The 18,715-nt window shown below is 50.3% G+C and overlaps 1 long non-coding RNA gene across 1 annotated transcript in view; it reads left to right on the top strand.

Annotated features, from left to right (window-relative positions):
- Window positions 1–18,715, top strand: part of LOC123801247 (uncharacterized) — a 245,616-nt gene that overhangs the window by 156,608 nt on the left and 70,293 nt on the right. The window contains exon 3 of the long non-coding RNA XR_006782176.2: window positions 15,689–15,743. This is a non-coding gene — a long non-coding RNA (uncharacterized LOC123801247). The remainder of the gene's footprint in view (window positions 1–15,688; window positions 15,744–18,715) is intronic.

Below are 18,715 nucleotides of genomic sequence, written 5' to 3'. Positions count from 1 at the left end.
CATGGACTTGTGATTTATCTCCGTTACATATGCCCTGTGCACTCAAATTTTCTTACACTGCAAATAAATTTAATTAAATTTAATTAAATGGATGGAACCAATATTCACCCTTGTCTACAGTAGAGAAGTAGAGAAATGCAAGGGCAGGGGAGGTTGGTAGGGCTGGTCCCACGGTCTTGGGCAAAGACGAGCCACCCTGGCGATGCCTTGGGGCCAGCCCCAGACCCGGGAAGCTGTGGCAGGAGTCTTCCTGGTGGGATTCAGCCCTCCAGGCGGGACACTATGGTTCACGACCGAGTCCACCTGCCCTCTTGTCTGTGTGTCTGTGCGCTCATTCCCCATCTGTTCTTTGGGAAGATGTGCACAGAGCCAGCCCTGTGCTCTGTGCTGCAGCTCTGGGACAGTTGTGAGTGACACAGGGCTGTGTCCCTGGGTCTCATCCCGGGGACCTCAGCAGCGCCAGGCCTGTAGCACTTCTCTTCACAGCTCCCATGCTCATCCTGGTATGTCAGAGCTCCCCTTAGCATGTACTAAGTCAGCAGAGGATTCCACCATCCCCGGCAGAGTGCTAGCCTTCAGCTTAACTCACTGCTGTGCTCAGAAATGTGGCTGGCCGGTGATGGCGTGGTCGCAGTAGTAAAGGGTCTTGCCTCCTCCCCAGCGTGCAGGAAGAGGGGTTCCTTCTCCTCACAGGTGTGGCCATGGGACTTGCACTTTGCACCAAGGAAATGCCAGTGGGAGCCCCGTGTTCCTTGTAGGAGAAGCCTGAGAGGCCAGTGAGTGCTTGCTCCTTCCTCCCCGGGCTGCTGGCACTGGTGGGTCCAGACGGTGGGGGAGGGGTTCTGTCTGCCCCGCCCCCCTGGACCTGCCACTGTGAGCGAGCTACATTGCTGTGGCTTTCAACGCCTGGCATCTGGGGATTGGGCATTTGGATGCTATGTAGAGGATTCTGAAACCACGTCTGTGAGCGGGCATTTGACAAGAAATCATCGGGCATGGTCGGCTCAGCCCACGGCAGGAGGAGTGTGGTTTCTAAAGTGGGGGATGCTGTGCCCGCCTGTGCTCTGAACCGCTCAGTGGTCGTGTAACGTCGCCATTCCTCAGGGCACCCTTAAAGTGGGGGGCAGTGATGGCCCACATCCTAGGACTGTTGTGAGGTCCTAGGAATGTGGGAGGGAAGCACGTGGTGTGGGTGAGCGCTGTTGTAACTGTGCGTCCTTCCACCTGTGTGTTTACTCCTGGTCCCGAGCCCTGCGTGGTACACGATCCTCCTTCAGAGTTCACCCCGGGGATGGTCCCATAAGGATCCTGCTTGGGGGGCAGCGGGAAAGGAGCCCTTTGTTCTCCTGGACCCCACACCTCAGATGCAGCTGGTCCCTCTTACCTGCTGTGCGTGATGGGGTTGTTCCACGGACCTTGTGTATTAAAGGGCTGTGGGGTCTGAGGAAGTGGGATAATCACTCCCATATGCAATAGTCTACTGATCTCTTCAGCAGACACTGATTCAGGCCCCGCCACATGTCAGCCACAGCTGTCGGCACAGGGGTCACGAGGTGACCCCAACAGACAGTCCTGCCTCCACAGAGCTTCTGTTCCTGCTGGGCAGGTGGAGAGCAGACAGAAGCAGGAGATAGCACTAGGCTGTGTAAACTGTGAGGGAATATAGTGGAGGACCCAATGCAGAATGATAGCTTTCTTGAGAGGTGGGGGAGGGCTCACAGAAGAGGAGAACTTGGCAGGAATCTGTGGTGAGCCATCTGGAAAGAGACCCTGGAGAAGAGCTTGCCAGCAGAGGGCAGCACATGCAAAGGCCCTGGGGTGTGCTCAGCAGGTGGAAGAGCAGTAAAGGGCTGGTGTGGCTGGAGCTCTTGAGTGGGATTGAGGTCACTAGCTCCTGCCACAGAATTCTGGGGGCTTGGGGGTGTTTAGGGACCAAGTGTTCTGAGGAGTCATCAAAGTGTTCTAGACCAAGACTGACATAAAGACTAAATTAGAGGATCACATTGGTGTGCGTTTCAAGACCGGTTATGAGACCATGAGAGTGGGAGCAGGCAGGTGGGTCGGAAGGGTGCGGGACTAATCAGGGTGCTGGTAGCATGGGCTGGAGCAGCAGTGGGGGTGGTGGTGAGGCCCTGCCCAGGTCTGCTGCAGGCTTGCCATGGAGGACTCAGGACTGCAGGGCGAGGTGGGGCCCCATGCTGGGGACAGTGCACAGGCATCATGTGTGGAGGTGTGGGCACACGCAGGCGGGGAGCTCGGTTTGTGGGGAGGTGGTTTGTTTGGGGGCATGGTAATTTTGAGATCCCATGAGATGTGTGAGTTGGAACAACAAATAGGCAGTCGTGTGTATGACCTGAGGGCTCAGGGTTTAGGATCAGGGCCCAGTGGGTGACAGCTCCCAGTGGGGAGCTGGTGGCTGTGTCCTCGGCATACAGAACCGAGAGACAGGGAGAGGCAAGGATTCACAGCAGAGACCGGGAAGGAGCTGAAAGTCAAGGCGATGGGCTCCCACGCTGACAGGGAGCAAGGGAGGCTTGCCAGTGACACCAAACACTGCGGTTCTGTGGGGTCCTGGTACAGGGGGTGTGATGAGAGGGGTGTTGAATATGGTACGTACTTTATAACATCAGACGTCAGATATTCTTGAACTTTCAGAGAATACAATTACCACTGTTTCCATAAGAATAACAGAGCTCTATTGAAGCCCTCAGGGTTTCTGAAATGTCGGTGGCCTGTGTCTCTCAATGGACCGAATTCTCTGGGACACTCATGCCCTGCCGTTGGGGGGACAGCCTATCAACTGTGGGGCCAGATGACCAATAATTTCAGTGACTCTGCTCTTGCATTGATTCATTAAAAACAAAAACAAAATGATGTTTCTTCTCATTTAAATTGTTACGCCTTTTTAGAGCTGTTGGTAGGAGTATAAGCTCTTGATTAGTTCCCAAGTTCTTAACTTCGTCAATCAATAGTTCCTGAAATTTAGAAAAACAAATGTGAGGGCCAGTGTAGTGAAACAGCTGGTCCAAACTCATTATGTGCCAATTTCTGCTATTTTTAAGCTCAGATAAATGTTCTGTAAAATTAAGTTAAATGGTTTCTCTTATGAGAATGGAAATATCTGCAACTCTTCTTGGTCATTTTCCCTTTGTAACGGGTGTAATGATTTTGTGCGAAGGGTGTTGTGTGTTGGAACTTCCTGGTAGGAGTCCTCCCCACCCTGTGCAGCCTGAGGACTTTCAGAAATGGGATGTCTGACTCCTTCATGAGGCTTGGTGGGCAGGCTGTTCTGGGGGGCTTCGTTTTCTAGATCCTGAAGACCCTGTCAGCACCCTGTGAGCCTGGAGCCACTTTTCCAGATCAGAGCGGTTTCTTCTGAGCTGACCTTTAGCGGGGGTGGGGTGGGGGGGTGGGGGGGGTGGGAGGGGGGGCCTGGGCACGAGGGGTCTTGAGATTCTCGCTGCCAGACTGAGGACAGATGCAGGGGACTGTGTGAGGAGGTGCCTACCCGAGGTTGGCCTGCACTGCAGAGAACCTGGGGAAGCTTCTGGGAGTTTGAGCAGAGAGCGCAGAGGGAAGAGCAGGGCAGGGGCCAGCCCTGCAGCCCCTCCTCTCACTCATCCTTTTTGGGGGACATCACTGTTGGCTTCCCTGGTTTTAGGACAGGACCCTGACACCTCGTTTCTGAGCTTCCAAACCCCATGGGCTATCCTGGCTGGCTCTCCAACAGAAGGGTCATCTCTCCTGCACCCTGGTCCTTCCAGGTAGTTCCCACAGTAGCAGGACTCGGGAGCCAGAATTGCTCCTGCAATTCTCAGTGTCATCTGGTAACATTTGGGAACAATCCAAAAGCCACATGAGTGCATGAGCGCGCACCCCTGCCATGGCTGGGATCATGCTCAGGGACAGAGACCTGTGCCTCCCTGTAGCCCTGTCCTTCCCAGGGTGAGCCTGGGATGAGCTGTCCGCATGGGAGTCCCGGGCTGGTCCACTCACGGTGCACTGCAGGCCGGGCCGGCGGAATCAGGTGTCGCTGTGGGCCGCTCTCCCAGCGGGTCCAGCAGGCAGCGCGGCCGAGGACCTCCGCTCCGGCCCTCCAGATGCGGTGCGGTGTGGGCTTGTCAGTGGTGAGCTGGAGAAATCTGCAGCATCAGTCAGGGTTCTCCAGAGCAGGATTCATCTGTGTGTCCATACGTCACATCTGTCTGTCCCCCTCTGTCTCTGTCTGTCTGAGACGAGATCTATCATGAGAAGGCGGCTCATGTGCTTTCCGAGGCCTAGAAGCTGACAGTCTGCGACTGCAAGCTGGAGGCCCCGGGGCGTCCGAGAACCAGGGAGCTTGGTCTGTGTCCTGTCTGAGGGCAGTGGTCGCACTTAGGTGTCCTGGCTGCTGCAGTGAAGTGGGAGAGGGGGACAGGTCCCTCCTTCCTCCACCTTCTGTTGTCCTCAGGCCCTCAGAGGATGGGATAGGACCGCACACCGTGGGGGGCAGGAGCGGGGTCCAGTGCCCCCCTCTCCTGGAAACACCTCAGACACACGGAGAAACAGTGTTCCACCTGGGCACCCTGCTGCCGGTCAGGCACACAACTGGACAGCTGGGCTCACAGCTGGACATGTAACCTTCACCACCACTCTGGTGTGGAGCCCGTGGGGCTGGCGTTACCACCCGGAGGGAGCACACAGCTGGGCCATGTGAGCCATCCGTGGTGGCCATGATCACCCTGAAGAAAGTGTTTGAGGGTGTTGGGGAGGCAAGGTGGTGTTTCTGACCACAGGGTCATTCTGTAAGTCTGCTGATTTACTTGTGTTTTCACACGTGGACGGCACCCTGAGATGTGCCACGAGACAGCTCTCTGCTGAACGTGCAGAGATGGCTGTTTCAAAGAACAGTTCTTTTCAGGCTGGAAGGTGGCCTCCATCGTGTACTTAGAAGGGGGTTATCGTGGGTGGAAATACTCCACAGCTCGCACAATACGTGGTTCTCTGCTCCTTGGTCGGGGGACTGAGTGGCGCCCAGGCTTCCCAACCGGGCGGTCTGGGGAGCTCAGCAGCTCCGGGTGCTTTCCCACAGTGCCGGAGTTGGGGGTGAGGTTTTGCTTGGGGTCGTGGCCTTTGGCGGGGCATCAGGTGTGATTGCTTTGGCGTCAGATGTGGTATTGATGAGGACAACCTGGGGAACTTGACCTGTCCGTGGTTTGGTTCTGCTGCACCTGTGCCTCCATGCGATTTCAGCCGGAGGTCTCTGCAGCATGCGACTTTGGGGTTTTCCCTTTCTCCCCTAAAATCACAGGCAGAACCTGGTTTGGCCTCCGTGAGACGTTTGCACCACAGCACTGAGAATAGCTCTTTATTTCGACGTTTGGATCGCGGGATCACGGTCAGTGGTGTGACGCAGTTTGTGGATCCACGGTCCTTCGCTTATTCACGTCACAGCCATGACGCACAGTGTCTCTGTGCCGGCGTCCTGCAGTGGCGCGTCGGGAGGAGCTCCCAGGACCGAGGGCGTGGCGGGGCTGGAGGGGCAGCGGCAGATCCCCCATCTGTGGCCACCCACCTGGGACGAGGGCACTGTTGACCTTGCTCTGCACATACGTCCTGAGCTTTGTGTCTGTTGCCATGAAAGTGATGCTTTTGTGGTGTGAAAGGGACACTTGGTGCAGTTGTGTTGTTTTAACGCCATAGCAGCGAAGAGGCGCTATTAATTCTGTCCCATGAGTTGATCTTTCATGTTTGTGTTGACATCGATCTCTCTATTCCACAACAGGATGTGGACTCGTCAGCCCTTCCAGGGGTGTGTCTCTGGGAGTTTCTGTGTGTTTTGCAGAGCAAGTCACAGCTCCTCAATGCAAGGGAAGTGCATCACCCAGGCAGGAGATGTGGGCAGCGAGGTCGTCCTGAGTCTGTGGAGATCATGGACTTCCTGCCTGCAGGCCCGAGCACAGTCAGCTGGGGTCAGGGAGGAAGGAGCCAGGGGCGGGCACCGAGTCAGAGCCTTGAGCTGGCAGGTGAGGGCATCCGCAGCAGGGCCTGTATTCGCTCTATGGTGAAACCTTTCCTGTCCCCCTGGAAATGCTTACATTTCACGTGAAGGAAAAGCCTTTTTTAGAGAACCCTTTTTTTCCCCCCGAACAGTTTCAAGTTTATAGTAAATTGAGCAGAAGGCACAGATCTCCGGGGACAAATGATCTCTGTCCCCCCACCTCTGCTCACCCCACCATCAGCATCCCCTCAGGATGGGGCAGTTGTCACCAATGATGACCCCCATGGACACGTCGTCATCACCCAGAGTCCTCAGTCTACATCAGGGTCACTCTTGGTGTGGCACGCTCTGTGGGTTTGCAGAAATGTGTGATGACACGTACCCACTGTGACAGGGTCATACAGAGTAGTCTCACTGCCCAAAACCCTCTGTGCACTGCCTGCTCGTCCCTCCCTCTCCATCTTCACCCCTCCCTCTCCATCCTCACCCCTCCCTCTCCATCCTCATCCCCTGGCAGCCACTCCTTTCTTTACTGTGTCTGTAGTTCTGCCTTTTCCAGAAGGTCACAGAGTTGGGATCACAGAGTAAATAGCCTCAGACTAACTTCTTCCATTGGGTGATATGCATTTAAGGTTCCTCCGTGTCCTCATGGCTTGGCAGTTCATTTATTTTTTGTGCTGAATAGTATTGTATTGTCTGGATGGACCATTTTATCCATTTACCTGCTGAAGGGCATCTTGCTTGCTTCCAGGTTTTGTCAGTTATGATAACCCTGCTGTAAAGATCCACATGCAGGTTTTGTGTGGACGTAGGTTTTCAGCTGCTTTGGGAAATAGGAAGGAAGAGAATTTCTGAATTGTACTTGAAAGGTGTGGTCAGTTTGGTAAGAAACAGTCAAACCATCTCCTACAGGGGCTGCCCCATTCTGCCTTCTGTCAGCAGTGAGTGGGAGTCCCCGGGGCACCATATCCTCGCCAGCACTTGGTGTGGTCAGCGCCTTGGACGGGTGCCGTTCCCATAGCTGCGTGGGGGTGCCTCGTTTCAGCTTTCGTGTCCCTCGTGGCGCGTCTTCTCACAGGCTCATTTGCCACCTGTGTAACTTCTTTGATGACATGTCTGTCAGGGTCTTTGGCCCATCTTTTGATTGACTTGTGTGTTTTCTTGTTGGGTTTTAAGAGTTCTTAGCATATTTTGGGTAATGGTCCTTTACGAGATGTTTCTTTGGCAAATATTTCCTCCTGGCCTGTGGCTTGTTATCTTGAGCATGTCTCTCATGGAGCAGAAGTTTTTAATTTTCAGGAAGTGCAGCTTACCAGCTCTTTCTTCCATGGTGGAGCCTTTGGTATTGTGCAGAAAAGGTCATCTCCATGACAAAGGGCATCTAGGGTTTGCTTCCCTGTTATCTGCTAGGGGATCAGAATGTTGCCTATTACGTTTAATCTGTGATCTGAGTTAATTTTTGCGAGGCTGTAATTGTGTGTCAAGATTCATTATTTTTGGTGTGGGTGTTCCAGTTGCTCCCACATCTTTGCTGGGAAGACCCCTGTCTCTGCCCCACTGTGCTGCTGCTGCTCTTTGGCCAAAGATGAGTTGACTGTATCTGTGAGAGTCCGTTCGGTTCTGTTCCCCTGATCTGCCCTCCGTTCCTTCAGTAACACCTGCTGTCTTGATTACTGTTGCTTAAATAGAAGCATTTGATCTAACTCCTTGTTTTACAGCCCTTTATGAACTTGTATCAGAAAGTGACTCTGGGTTGGATCCGAATTTGCTTATGTTTTGTTCTCACTCCTAGCCCAGTGTTTGCCTTTATCTGGGGTTCCTGGACACGTGGTTTGAATAACGAGGTAAAGGCTGACTTCAGATGTGTCTTGGGGCGGCCTGGGTGGCTCAGTCAGTGAAGTGTCTGCCATCGGCTCAGGTCATAATCCCAGCGTCCTGGAATTCAACCTGGAGTCTGGCTCGCTCCTCATCGGGGAGCCTGCTTTGTCCCTCTGCTCCTACCCCTGCTTGTGTGCTATCAAATAATCAAATTAAAAAAAAAATTTTTTTTTAAAGACTGAGTTCAGAGCAGAGAAAGACAAATATCATATGATTTCTCTCATCTATGGAACATAAGAGCTAGGATGATCCGTAGGGGAAGAAAGGGATAAAGAAAGGGAGGGTAATCAGAAGGGGGAATGAACCATGAGAGACTATGGACTCTGAGAAACAAACTGAGGGCTTCAGAGGGAAGGGGGTGGGGGAATGGGATAGACCGGTGATGGGTAGTAAGGAGGTCACGTATTGCATGGTGCACTGGGTGTTATACACAACTAATGAATCATCGAACTTTACATCGGAAACCGGGGATGTACTGTATGGTGACTAACATAATATAATAAAAAATCATTAAAAAAAAAAGACTGAGTTCAGATGTGTCTAAGTTGTAATGAGAAAGCTGTAAAAACGTCTGGAAGTACTTTAATTCTACATAAGTGTTTTGGTCATTTTAAGGGTCCTTAAGGATGTGTTAGTACTGCTTTCTTGTAGTTGCAAACATCATTGTGCAGACTGGCCAGACATTATTTAATGCAAGTTAATTCTAATTTCATTAAATCATACGTGTGCATACCATGAAGAGCAAAGTGGTTTTAGGAGGCGTTGAAGAGCAGAGGCAGCTGCATTGTGCCCACCCTGTCCCACTGCCTGGAGACCCCTACCCTTGGCCCTCCCCTCTGCGTGCCCCTCTGTGGTGGGTGTGGATGGCACTGCCTCTCTGTCCCCTCTCCCTGTGCTCTGTGGGCTTATACCCTGATGTTTGGGTAAATCCATGGTTTGTATTAATGTCAGACTCACTTTGTAGGATCATGCCTCTTTATTTGGTGACAACTTCCATTTATTGTTAATTGCCTTTAAAAAAATTAAGCAGGCTTATTCTTTCCATTCTTTCCTGTTTTCATCCCATTTTTAGCTCTCTCTTCTGTGTGTTCAGCATGTGTCCCTCCTCCCTGCTTTTTCCTTCTTCCACGAGCCCATAGCCGGGTGCCACATCGGGACGCCCTCCACTTGAGCACCCCCTTTGCCTCCCCTGGGAGGCCCTCTGGGTCCTTCTGGGGCAGTGGAGATCCCCAGCAGCTCCCCTCCCAGGAGTGGGGCACGCTCTGTCTTGCTTGGCTGACAGGACGGCATCTTCTATTTCTCCCCCAGAATTTCCAAAACACTGCTCCTGCATTTTCCAGCTTCCAGAATTTAGTATTTTGGTTGAGTTTGGGAGTCTCCTTTTGTTCTGAATTTTAGGCTGGTCACCTTGTATGGATGGTGACCTACTGAGTCTGGAATTGTGTCATTCAGATATGTGGCTTTTGTCTCTTGTGTGACCCTGTGTCCTATCTGTCTCGTGGCCCTTTTCTTCTGAACCGCCATTGGCCAGATGGTGTGACTCCCAGGATGACCACATAATTCTTTGTTCTCTCATTTTTTTTCTTTCTGACTCTTTATATATATTTTTTCTGTACTTTCTGGGATACATCCTTGAATTTATTTTTCAACTATTTATTTTATTTTCCTTTTTTTAGTTTCCAAAAGCTGTATTTCTTGTTCTATAAATTTCCCTTTTATATATAGTTCTATAAATTTCCCTTTTATATATAGTGTCCTGTTCTTGGGTCATAGGCAAAATCTCTTCTCTGTCTTTCTGTGATATTTTTAAGATGTTCTCTTATGGGGATGCCTGGGTGGCTCAGTCGGTTAAGTGTCTGACTTCAGCTCAGGTCATAATCTCAGGGTCCTGGGATTGAGCCTTGTGTAGGGCTCCCTGCTCAGCGGGGAGTTTGCTTCTTACTCTGCCTCTGCCCACCCCCCACTTGTGCATGCTGTTTCTCTCTCATTCACTCTCTCTCAAATAAATAAAATCTTTTAAAAAATAAAACGTTCTCGTTTCTGGTAATGTTTCTGTTTCCTCTGACTTTGTCAGTCACCCTCAAAGTGGGGGATCTCTTTCAATGCATGATAATCCTCAGCTGTGAGTCTTCATTAAGTGCGAGATATTAAACATTTATGCGGAGTTTGTTTTGGGTGAGTAAATGGGGCTTATTGGCTGGTGGAATTTTCCACAGAGATCTAGTGGCAAGCCAGTTTTAATTGGAAGGCCTACGTCAATAGGAGGTATGTTCTCTTGGCCTGTTTTATTTCCCAGAGGAGAATATCCTAGTCTCCTGTTTGGGGAGGGCGAGGGCTGGGACAGGTAACTGCCCAGCTGTTCTTCTTCCGGAGGAAGGTAGAGCCGGGCTCGGAGGCAGCTCTGTTCAGTGTGTAAGCTTTGTAATCATCTTCCCTGTTTTCAGCCCCAGGACGCCTCCCCAGCCCCTTGTGCTCTGGCCCCCTCTGGTTCGTGTCTCTGGGTATGGGGAGGGGGCCCATGCATGCCTCCCCCACACCTGCCCTGGACACATGTCGTGCTTTGGAGCCCTGAACCTTGAGAGTCCTTATCGAGAGCTCTGTCTGGGGACTGTCGGATCCCCGATTTCTGGCTCTGCTAAGAAAACCCTCTTTCTGCTCCTTACCTGTCAAACGGAGGTTGAAGTCTTTTTCATAATTGCTACACGAACCTGCAGTGTTTAATGTGGACAGCGTGCGGAGTTGGGAGGCATACACACATCAGCCCCACAGAGTCCTTGTCCCTTCTCTCTGTTATGGTACAAACCCCTAGCATGAGGTCTACCCCCGGCACATCCGAAGTGCTCAGCACGGGCTTGTTGGCCGCAGGGGCTGTGTGTGCACAGGGCTCTGGAGCTCCTTGACCAGTGGCTGGCCGGGCACTCCGTGTTTTTACAGCCCCCTGGATGGTGGTGGTGCAGAGTGTGTGCCCCTTTGCTGAGTGAGACGATACTGGCTTGCTGCTTTGTGATGCAGAAAGCCTCCTTGGACCCTGGATCGCTGACGTGCCGCAGATGAAGACGCTGAGGGGTGTGTGTCTTGCCCCAGAGCATAGTCCTGATGCTGGAGTCTGGGGCTTCGGGGTCCCTGTGCTCTGTCACGGACCCCGTGCGTGCGTGCGTGTGTGTGTGTGTGTGTGTGTGTGGAGGACTGTGTGTAACCACAGCCTGCACCACAAGGGGGAGGGACGTCTCCAGGGTGTGAACACTTCTCTTCCATGTGTAGGAGTGTGCTCAGACTCACTTCATCCCCACGGCCGCCCTGGATGTGATTTCGGGTGAGGTGCGAGCCGACAGGCACAGTGTGTGTCCAGCACTTGCCTGGGCCAGCTGGTACAGGCGGCCGCCACAGACACACAACTTTTCAGAGCTGGCAGCGCCACGATCCTCGCCCTGCACGCAGCCGAGCACACGAGCGGCGTGCAGGACCGCAGGGCGGCTGCCGGGCTAGGGGCCAGCCGGCGGGAGCTCCAGCCCCAGCCTCTCTCTGGCTCTGCGCCCTGCAGCAGGTGCACCAACTGCTGGCGGCCTCTCAGACCGCCCGGGAGAGCGCGGGGGCAGAAAGCCTGTCAGACACGTGGAGGTCCTCAGTCCTGGCCCCATGAAATGCAAGGGCCGTCTGTGTTATTCCACGAGAGCCACGGGACACAGCTTTTCCTAGGAACAATCCTGTAGCTCTTTACTAAGAGTTAAGCTCTCTGGGAAGAGTTACTTGAGTAACTCCGTGCAAATCCAAGCTCCCGGCACGCTGGACCATGCGTCTGTCTCAGACTCGCGTGCTAGTGGAGCATGTTGCGTTGCGTGGTCTGTTCCTGAGATGTAAAGGCACAACGTTAACTTGTTATAGGAGCCACAGGAAGTAAGGCTGGGAGGACCTCCAGGCAAATGTGGCGTGCTGAGTCCACGTCCGGCTTCTCATGACACCAGCTGGAATGACCACATAGGAACGGAGGGGCATCTGCCCAGAGAGACTGAAGAGGGGTGAGGACAAAACAGCAACACTTAAAAACGTTTTATTTTTAAATTTGAGTATAGTTGACACAGAATGTCACCTCCAGACCTTGTTTTTGTCATCTGAAAAGTGATGCTGATGTTTGATGTCTGCGCTATCCAGTATGGTGGCCACAGCCACGTGAGCGCTTCAGGTGTGGACAGCACACCTGACCAACAGAATTTCAAATTCGGATTGACTTCACTGATTGACAGTTACTGAGCCTGTGCGCCAGGGAGTGCAATGTCCAGCACTCTTGACCTGACGCATCAGATGAGGTACAAGCCTGCTCAGCTTGGTACCACCAGAGAGGGCTCAGCATGAGGGGTGAAACCTTGAAAGGGATGTTTCAGGAATAGATTTCAGTTGGAGGACTCTGGACACAGGACATGGAGGACATAATTAGCAGCCGTGGTCTCCTAAAGCATATGATGTTGATGTCATGCCCATGGTTACTTGGGCAGGTGCTCATGGAAGACCCTGGCTGTTGGTTGAATGTATTCTGTTTGACCCCAGCTGCTGGTGGCGTGCCCAGCACGATGCCCGTGCCCCGATGTCCTCACAGCCTTACTTTCTGTGGCTCCTATAACAAGTTAATGTTGTGCCTTTACATGTCAGGGATAGACCACGCAATGCAGCCTGCTTCACAAGGCACGTAAGTCTGAGACAGATGCATGGTGCAGTGTTTTGAGAGCACGGATTTACATGGAGTTCCTCCACTCTCAGCCGTTGCATGCTTTCCTAGAATAGGCAGGTTGGCAGCATTGAGCTTTAGGAGAACTGTTGGGCAGGAAGGGACCCTCCAGAGAGGAATGGACGCACATGTGAGTCCCGCCTTCCTGCCCCCTCAGCCCAAGCTGGAAGAGGCAGAGGTGTGCACGGAGCATTTTCCTAAGATTGAGCACCGGTGTCTTACCTATGCCTGCAGCTAGGAGGAACCTGTCAGGATTAGGTATGCCTGCCATTTTTGAACACAAATTGTCTGCCCTCAGGAAAGTCACAAGTGAATTCTACCATGACTGCTCGTGATTTCTCCAGATCCTTATATTCTCCTGCTTGAGGTCCCAGAAGAGTCACGCGGCTTGCTCAGAGACCACGTGGTGGTGGGCAGGAGGGCTGCGTTGGTGGGACCTTGTGCTGAGCAAGTGGCCGTGTCAGTTGGTGCCAGGTGGCGCAGTGTCTGGGTGGGAGAGGGAGAATGTGGGAGCTGGAGTGGAGGGATCACAGGGTTGGGCACAGAGGGCTCTTGAGGGTTAAGCAAGGGGATATGGGCGTGGGGGCCACTATGGTTTTTTAGAATGACTTGTCACGTAAGCTATGTGTATGTTTGCCTAAATCCGTGGCTCCCAAGCTCTTTCTTCCCTGACACAGCTTGGCCATGTGACACGGATGCCTCCAGAAGGGCCCCCAGCGCCCCAGTGGGGTGCGATTGCTGTAGCACGTCTGGGCCTTGGGGGAGGGTTTCCTAGTTCTGTGGAAGGCACCAGCAGAGCATGTGCCCCTTCCCCAGGTGTGAATCACCGAATCTGAGAGGAACCCCACGTTACCACTTGGGTCCCCCCCCCCCAGGGGTTCTGTGCACTGTCCAGACTCCCGGACCAGAGAGGGGGCTCAATCCAGAGCTGCCACATCTGACAGGGGTTGGCTGGGGGAAGACGGTGCCTATGCTGTGTAGGGCCAACCTCAGCGCCAAGCTCAGCACCTGCTTCCCTTCCCCTTATCCCTGCTGTGTCAACACAGCACCTGGCCTCTCCTCATGCCCCCTCTGGTTCCCGAGCCCTGACCTTCTGTGGGGCCCTCATCATATCACCTTGAGTTCAGTTCATCTGGATGAAAACACCACCAGCACTGAGGTGGTGGCTGGATCATGCGGTGTCTGATGGATCCAGACTCTGTTTCTGTTTCTTGAAGGGGCAGTTTGGAGCTAAGATTGATGCTAGGGACACACCTGCACCTCCATTGTGAACATTTCTGTTCTCTAGCAATCGCTAGTAATTCCTTAGGAAAATTAACCAGAAGCATCATGTTTGATTATGTCACTGGGAGGAGACTGTGGATTGAAAGACCAGTCCGGGGGTTTTGCAGTGGACTGGCCAGCATGCCCGCCTGGGTGCTCACAGGTGCTGGGAGAGCAGGAGGGCTGTGTACCTGCAGGACCTGGTTGAACTTCACCATGGTGACTCACGCTTGTGTCCTCCACATGGATCACGCAGTACGCAACGTGTGACGTGCAGGACCATTCCTTTCTTCTGAGGGAGACTATTTCTTAGGCCTGGTATTAACCTGTAAGGCTTTCTGGAAATGGCTGGAAAAGTCCGTGAACAAGTGTATTGGCCATGGAATGAGAAGGAATGAAGATTCACAGGGAGCCCAGGGCATGCGCGCATGCGTGTACATGCACCTGTGTGCACGTGTGTGTGTGTACATGAGTGTGCATGCATGTGTGTGTACATGTGTATGAGTGTGTGCATGTCCTTATCTGGCCTCGAGGGCTAGGGGCTGGTGAGGGAGACAATAGGGCCAGAATGACGCTGGTTTCGGACTGGCTGATGAAGAACCGGCACCAGGTGCAGGAGGCAGAGTTAGGCATTGGCATTGGCCTTGTGTCGTGTGGTTTAGCGCTTCCTCGATCCCTGATTGTCCCAGGCCTGCTGTTCTGCGTCCCAGCTAAACAGTCAGCTTTGCAGCAGTGGGAGACGTCTTTCTCAACATTTAATTCCACATTTTGTATTTACTGGGTTCTTATTTGATTATTGCTTTGTTTTCTGTCTCTTAGATTTGTTTAGAGTAGAAAATTGGTAATACCAACTTGTCTGCAATTGATGATACTTGGCGAGAATTATTCTTTCCCTGGTGTGGAGGGATGGTGGGGGGGTATTGGGGAGGGTCACAGAGGGAGGCTTTGTGACCACTAGTCCCGCCTGGCAGAAGCCACTGTGTGGGTGGCTGGATCACACGCTGGTCAAGGGCAAGGCGCTGGGCTTGGGCTCCTGCGTACTGCGCTCCCCTCCCCCTCCCTCTCCCTCTCCACTAAGTCCTTGCTCCAGGGTACGTAATGCCTGCTCTTGGGCTGGGAGTTTTGGAGGAATGGTTGCAGCTGCATCGGTGGAGAATTCAGGATGGAAGTTCAGCTTTTATTTGGTTGAGTTTAGCACGCATCATCATAAATCCCCACAGAGATCTCTTCATCGCAGATGCTTTTGGTCTGTGCTTACAGTGCTGAATTTTCTGGGGAAAGCTGTTTCCTATTCTTTCCACCTTCCCTTCACTTATCAAATAAGGTATTTCCTTCATCATTTACTACCAAACTGTGACTATAAACACAGACTTTTCTTCCCCATTCCTCTTTGTGACTCATCCTGGATGAAAGCATCTCTGCGTAGATGCTACAAGGCCAGCCCAGTACACTGCCCCAGTGGCCCTCCACTTTCAGGCTCTAATTGCATCTAATATTTTAAAAGCCATCACAAAAATTGGTGGGCCCATTTGCCTTATTGTAGGAGTCCCTTGAGTGCAGCTTTCAAGATCCTCGCAGGACCCATTAGGGGCGTACATTAAATAGAACTGCATTACCATTCTAGAACAGCAGTTACAGTGAGCACACCTACCTGATTAACCTTTCCGATGAAAAATGTATGTCATCAAAATTTCTCTGTATTGTTTAATTTGTGAGATCGTTCTGGGCATGAGGACTCGGTGCAGCACTGAATGACCTTATTAGGAAAACTCTTGCTGCAGTTAACGAGGCACCTTTCTCTACCTGAGCAATAACCAAATGTGTTTTATTTATATGTTTTGAAACAGGTTTTGCCTGGCATTTTGCAGAAGCATTGCTGTATCTTACCAGACAGGAATACAGGTAAATATATTTTGTTCTTCTGATTTGAGAGCATAGGTTGTATGTCAGTGGAAAATTTGAGAAGTATGATTGCATAATTTAGGTATCTTGTTTTCTTAGCTGCTGTTTTAGTGCAAGATTGTATATTGACCAAAACAAGCAAAAAACTGGATTGGTCAGTTTTGCGGTGAATTATAACCCGAGCTCAAAGATCTGTTTTTATTTGACAGAGTAAATCGATTTAGGTGATAGTTGTCTTAGATTTTTAAGAGAAACTGGTTGTCTTTTGAAGTTGAATATATGAGTTGCAGAATTGTTTATTTTGTTGATTGTACTTACTCACTGAGGAAGATCACTGTTATTGGCTAGCATGGAATGTGTCTGCAGTCCGTGTGCAGTCAGGGCTTTGCCTGCAGTCGGGGTGGGAGCTGGCCAGATGCCATATTCTTGAAATCTCGAGGGTCCCAATGAAAACACAGAAGGATGGGTGTCTCACAGTGGGAAATTGTATGTCATGTGACTTCTCACAGATGTAGGAGGCTGGAGGCTGTGAGTGAGATGGTTTGCATAAATTTTAAGGAAGCACGATGAGGGGTGAATCCTGAAAAAAAAGTTTTGAAACTTTGTTGTGTTGAAGTTCGGAAATAAACATGAAGATCACGTGGAGTTGTTGTCCTATGGGTCTTCGTCTTAGCTACTCTCCCCTGTGGGGTTTCTAATTTAGGGCATTTTCATCAAAGAAATAGCAGGTCCTGAGGAAAAGATATGGAACGCTCTGTCTTTTCTGCCGAGGGCTAGTTCTGAGAATTACTCCTTCCTGGGGTCAGCTGTGTCCTGTCAGATACATCTGTCTGCATTCCAGGATACTTGTGTTGGGTATGACACAGAGCTGGGCTGACATTTCCTTAGTTTTCCAGCTTTAATAAAATAAACCATAATGGACTCTGTGAGAGTCAGAAGAGTTAAACGTGTTGGGATTTACTCTGCTTTTAATATAAAGAGCATATTAACTAGCTAGTATGGTTATTGAAATCTCATTCTTAAGCGGTCAGTAAGTTATTGTTTTATATTATGCATTCCAGTGTAAAACACTGAGTATTTTGGGAAAAGTAGGATATTTATTTTTTTACTTATCATGGACGGATTATATCACCAACCCTATTGTTTTATCAAAAATAGTCCATAGAGTGGTCTCTGCTATCACCCATTCAAATGTACACTGCCTGTGACTTTGAGCACACTTACTTACAAGGAAGTTTGTTGAGAACATGGTTAGGTATCTTTCGAGCCTCTTTCTACATTCTGGAAGCCTCAGTTAGTAACAAAAATATATGAACAGGTCACGTTGAAGAAACAAAGATTTTTGTAAACTGTGTCCATCAACAATACTGATTATAACACAATTTAAAGAAGGAATGATTAGTTTATGTCTTCCAGGCAAGTCTCTGATTCTGAGAAGCATCAAAATTAATGATAAAATTAATTAAAAGTTAAATACCATTCTCTGGGAATCTAATCTAAAATCTGGGATTTTAGATGTTGAAATGAGCTTTCTGTATTTTTAGCCAGTCTGATAAATAAGAAATTTCAAGTTAATATATGAAATACTGCCAAATTGAGCTGTTTTATTTGCTTTCTGTAGGAATCCAAGTAATCAGCCTTTAGAACCAAGAAGGTGTCCTCCCAGTAAGACTTGAATATTGAGGACATTTGCTAGGCAATTTTCTTTAGAAGATTTTTATATTATAGAACTAGTTGTGAAAGACCCAAGGCTATGACATTAGGCACGGATTGGGGAAGGAATGGTATCAAATGAGAGGAAAGAGGAGTCGGCTGAAATGATTACTCTTTCAAAGTGTCTGTTCAGAACTGAACAATGTGCGAATTCTGGTTCTTACCGTGTAATGTGATCCAGTATGTCTGAAGCTGCTTAATTATTTAGGAAATGTTTGGAAATTTCTTCAGACTCAGATGTAATGGTTGTTGCTTTTGCATTTTAATGACATAAAGGTTCCTTATGAACTTGAATGAGATTTTTTTTTTTTTTACTTTAGTGGTTATATAGAAGCATTTTCACATTTTTAATGATGGTCAACGTTGGAGTGGGTCAAGAGTTTCAATTTGGGAAGATGAAAGGGGTTCTGGAGATGGACGGTTGTACAACCTGAGTGTGGTGTCACTGAAATGGTTAAGATGGTAGATTTTACATGATGTGTGTTTTACCACAGTTCAAGAATAGGATAGCTTTGGCATGAGCTGTGGCTATCTTGTTCTTTTTGATCTTTAGTTATTTTTGAGATGCTGTATATACTCCATTAACTTATATTGGCCACAGCTGAGGACCTGGGAGAAGATACACGTACTTTCAGGTGTTTTCACTGTTATGGAGCCAACGTAATTAGCAGAACTGGTGATGAACTATGATGAGTGACATCAGACAGTGCATTGGAAGTGGTCCTTCTCTGGGTTAGACAGGACAAACATCATTTTCTCTTGGTATTTTGATTACTCCTGAGAGTTTCGGTTGATGACATGCAGAGCTAGAGTGATTTCTTGAGACCAGCTCTGCAAGCTGCTTTGTTTTTCATGTTTTTCTCAGGGACACAGAGAGTTGGGTGTTTATGTCGTGAAGGATAAACATTTGCATGACCACAAATGTGCATGGAGGCTTTTCTGCGTTTTAAAGTCATTCACGTCAGGCTGTGCTTCCAACCACTGTTCCCTTTCCTTCGGGGACCGTTTGACCCTTCGTCTGCCTTCAGTTTGCCCTCTCTCTGGAGAGCCCTGCTGTTGAGCGTGTGTATGGGACTGGCACCTGCCACGGGGACGCTCTTGGGGAAGAATGGCTGATGCGTGGCGGACCACACAGGTGGATGGTTGTCATGTTAGCAGCTGTCTTGGACTCTAATCCCATACCGACCTTTATCAGAATGGCTGCTGAGGGGTCTGTGGGCCCCTCCCTCTCTCACCCTGTTTTGGGGGAGCTGCCTCTG

This window comes from Ursus americanus, chromosome 27 (assembly GCF_024610735.1).
Source record: "Ursus americanus isolate L20-20 chromosome 27, mUrsAme1.1.p, whole genome shotgun sequence".
Taxonomy (NCBI): domain Eukaryota; kingdom Metazoa; phylum Chordata; class Mammalia; order Carnivora; family Ursidae; genus Ursus; species Ursus americanus.
Note: the sequence above shows the minus strand (reverse complement) of the source record. Positions and strands in the feature narration are given on the sequence as shown.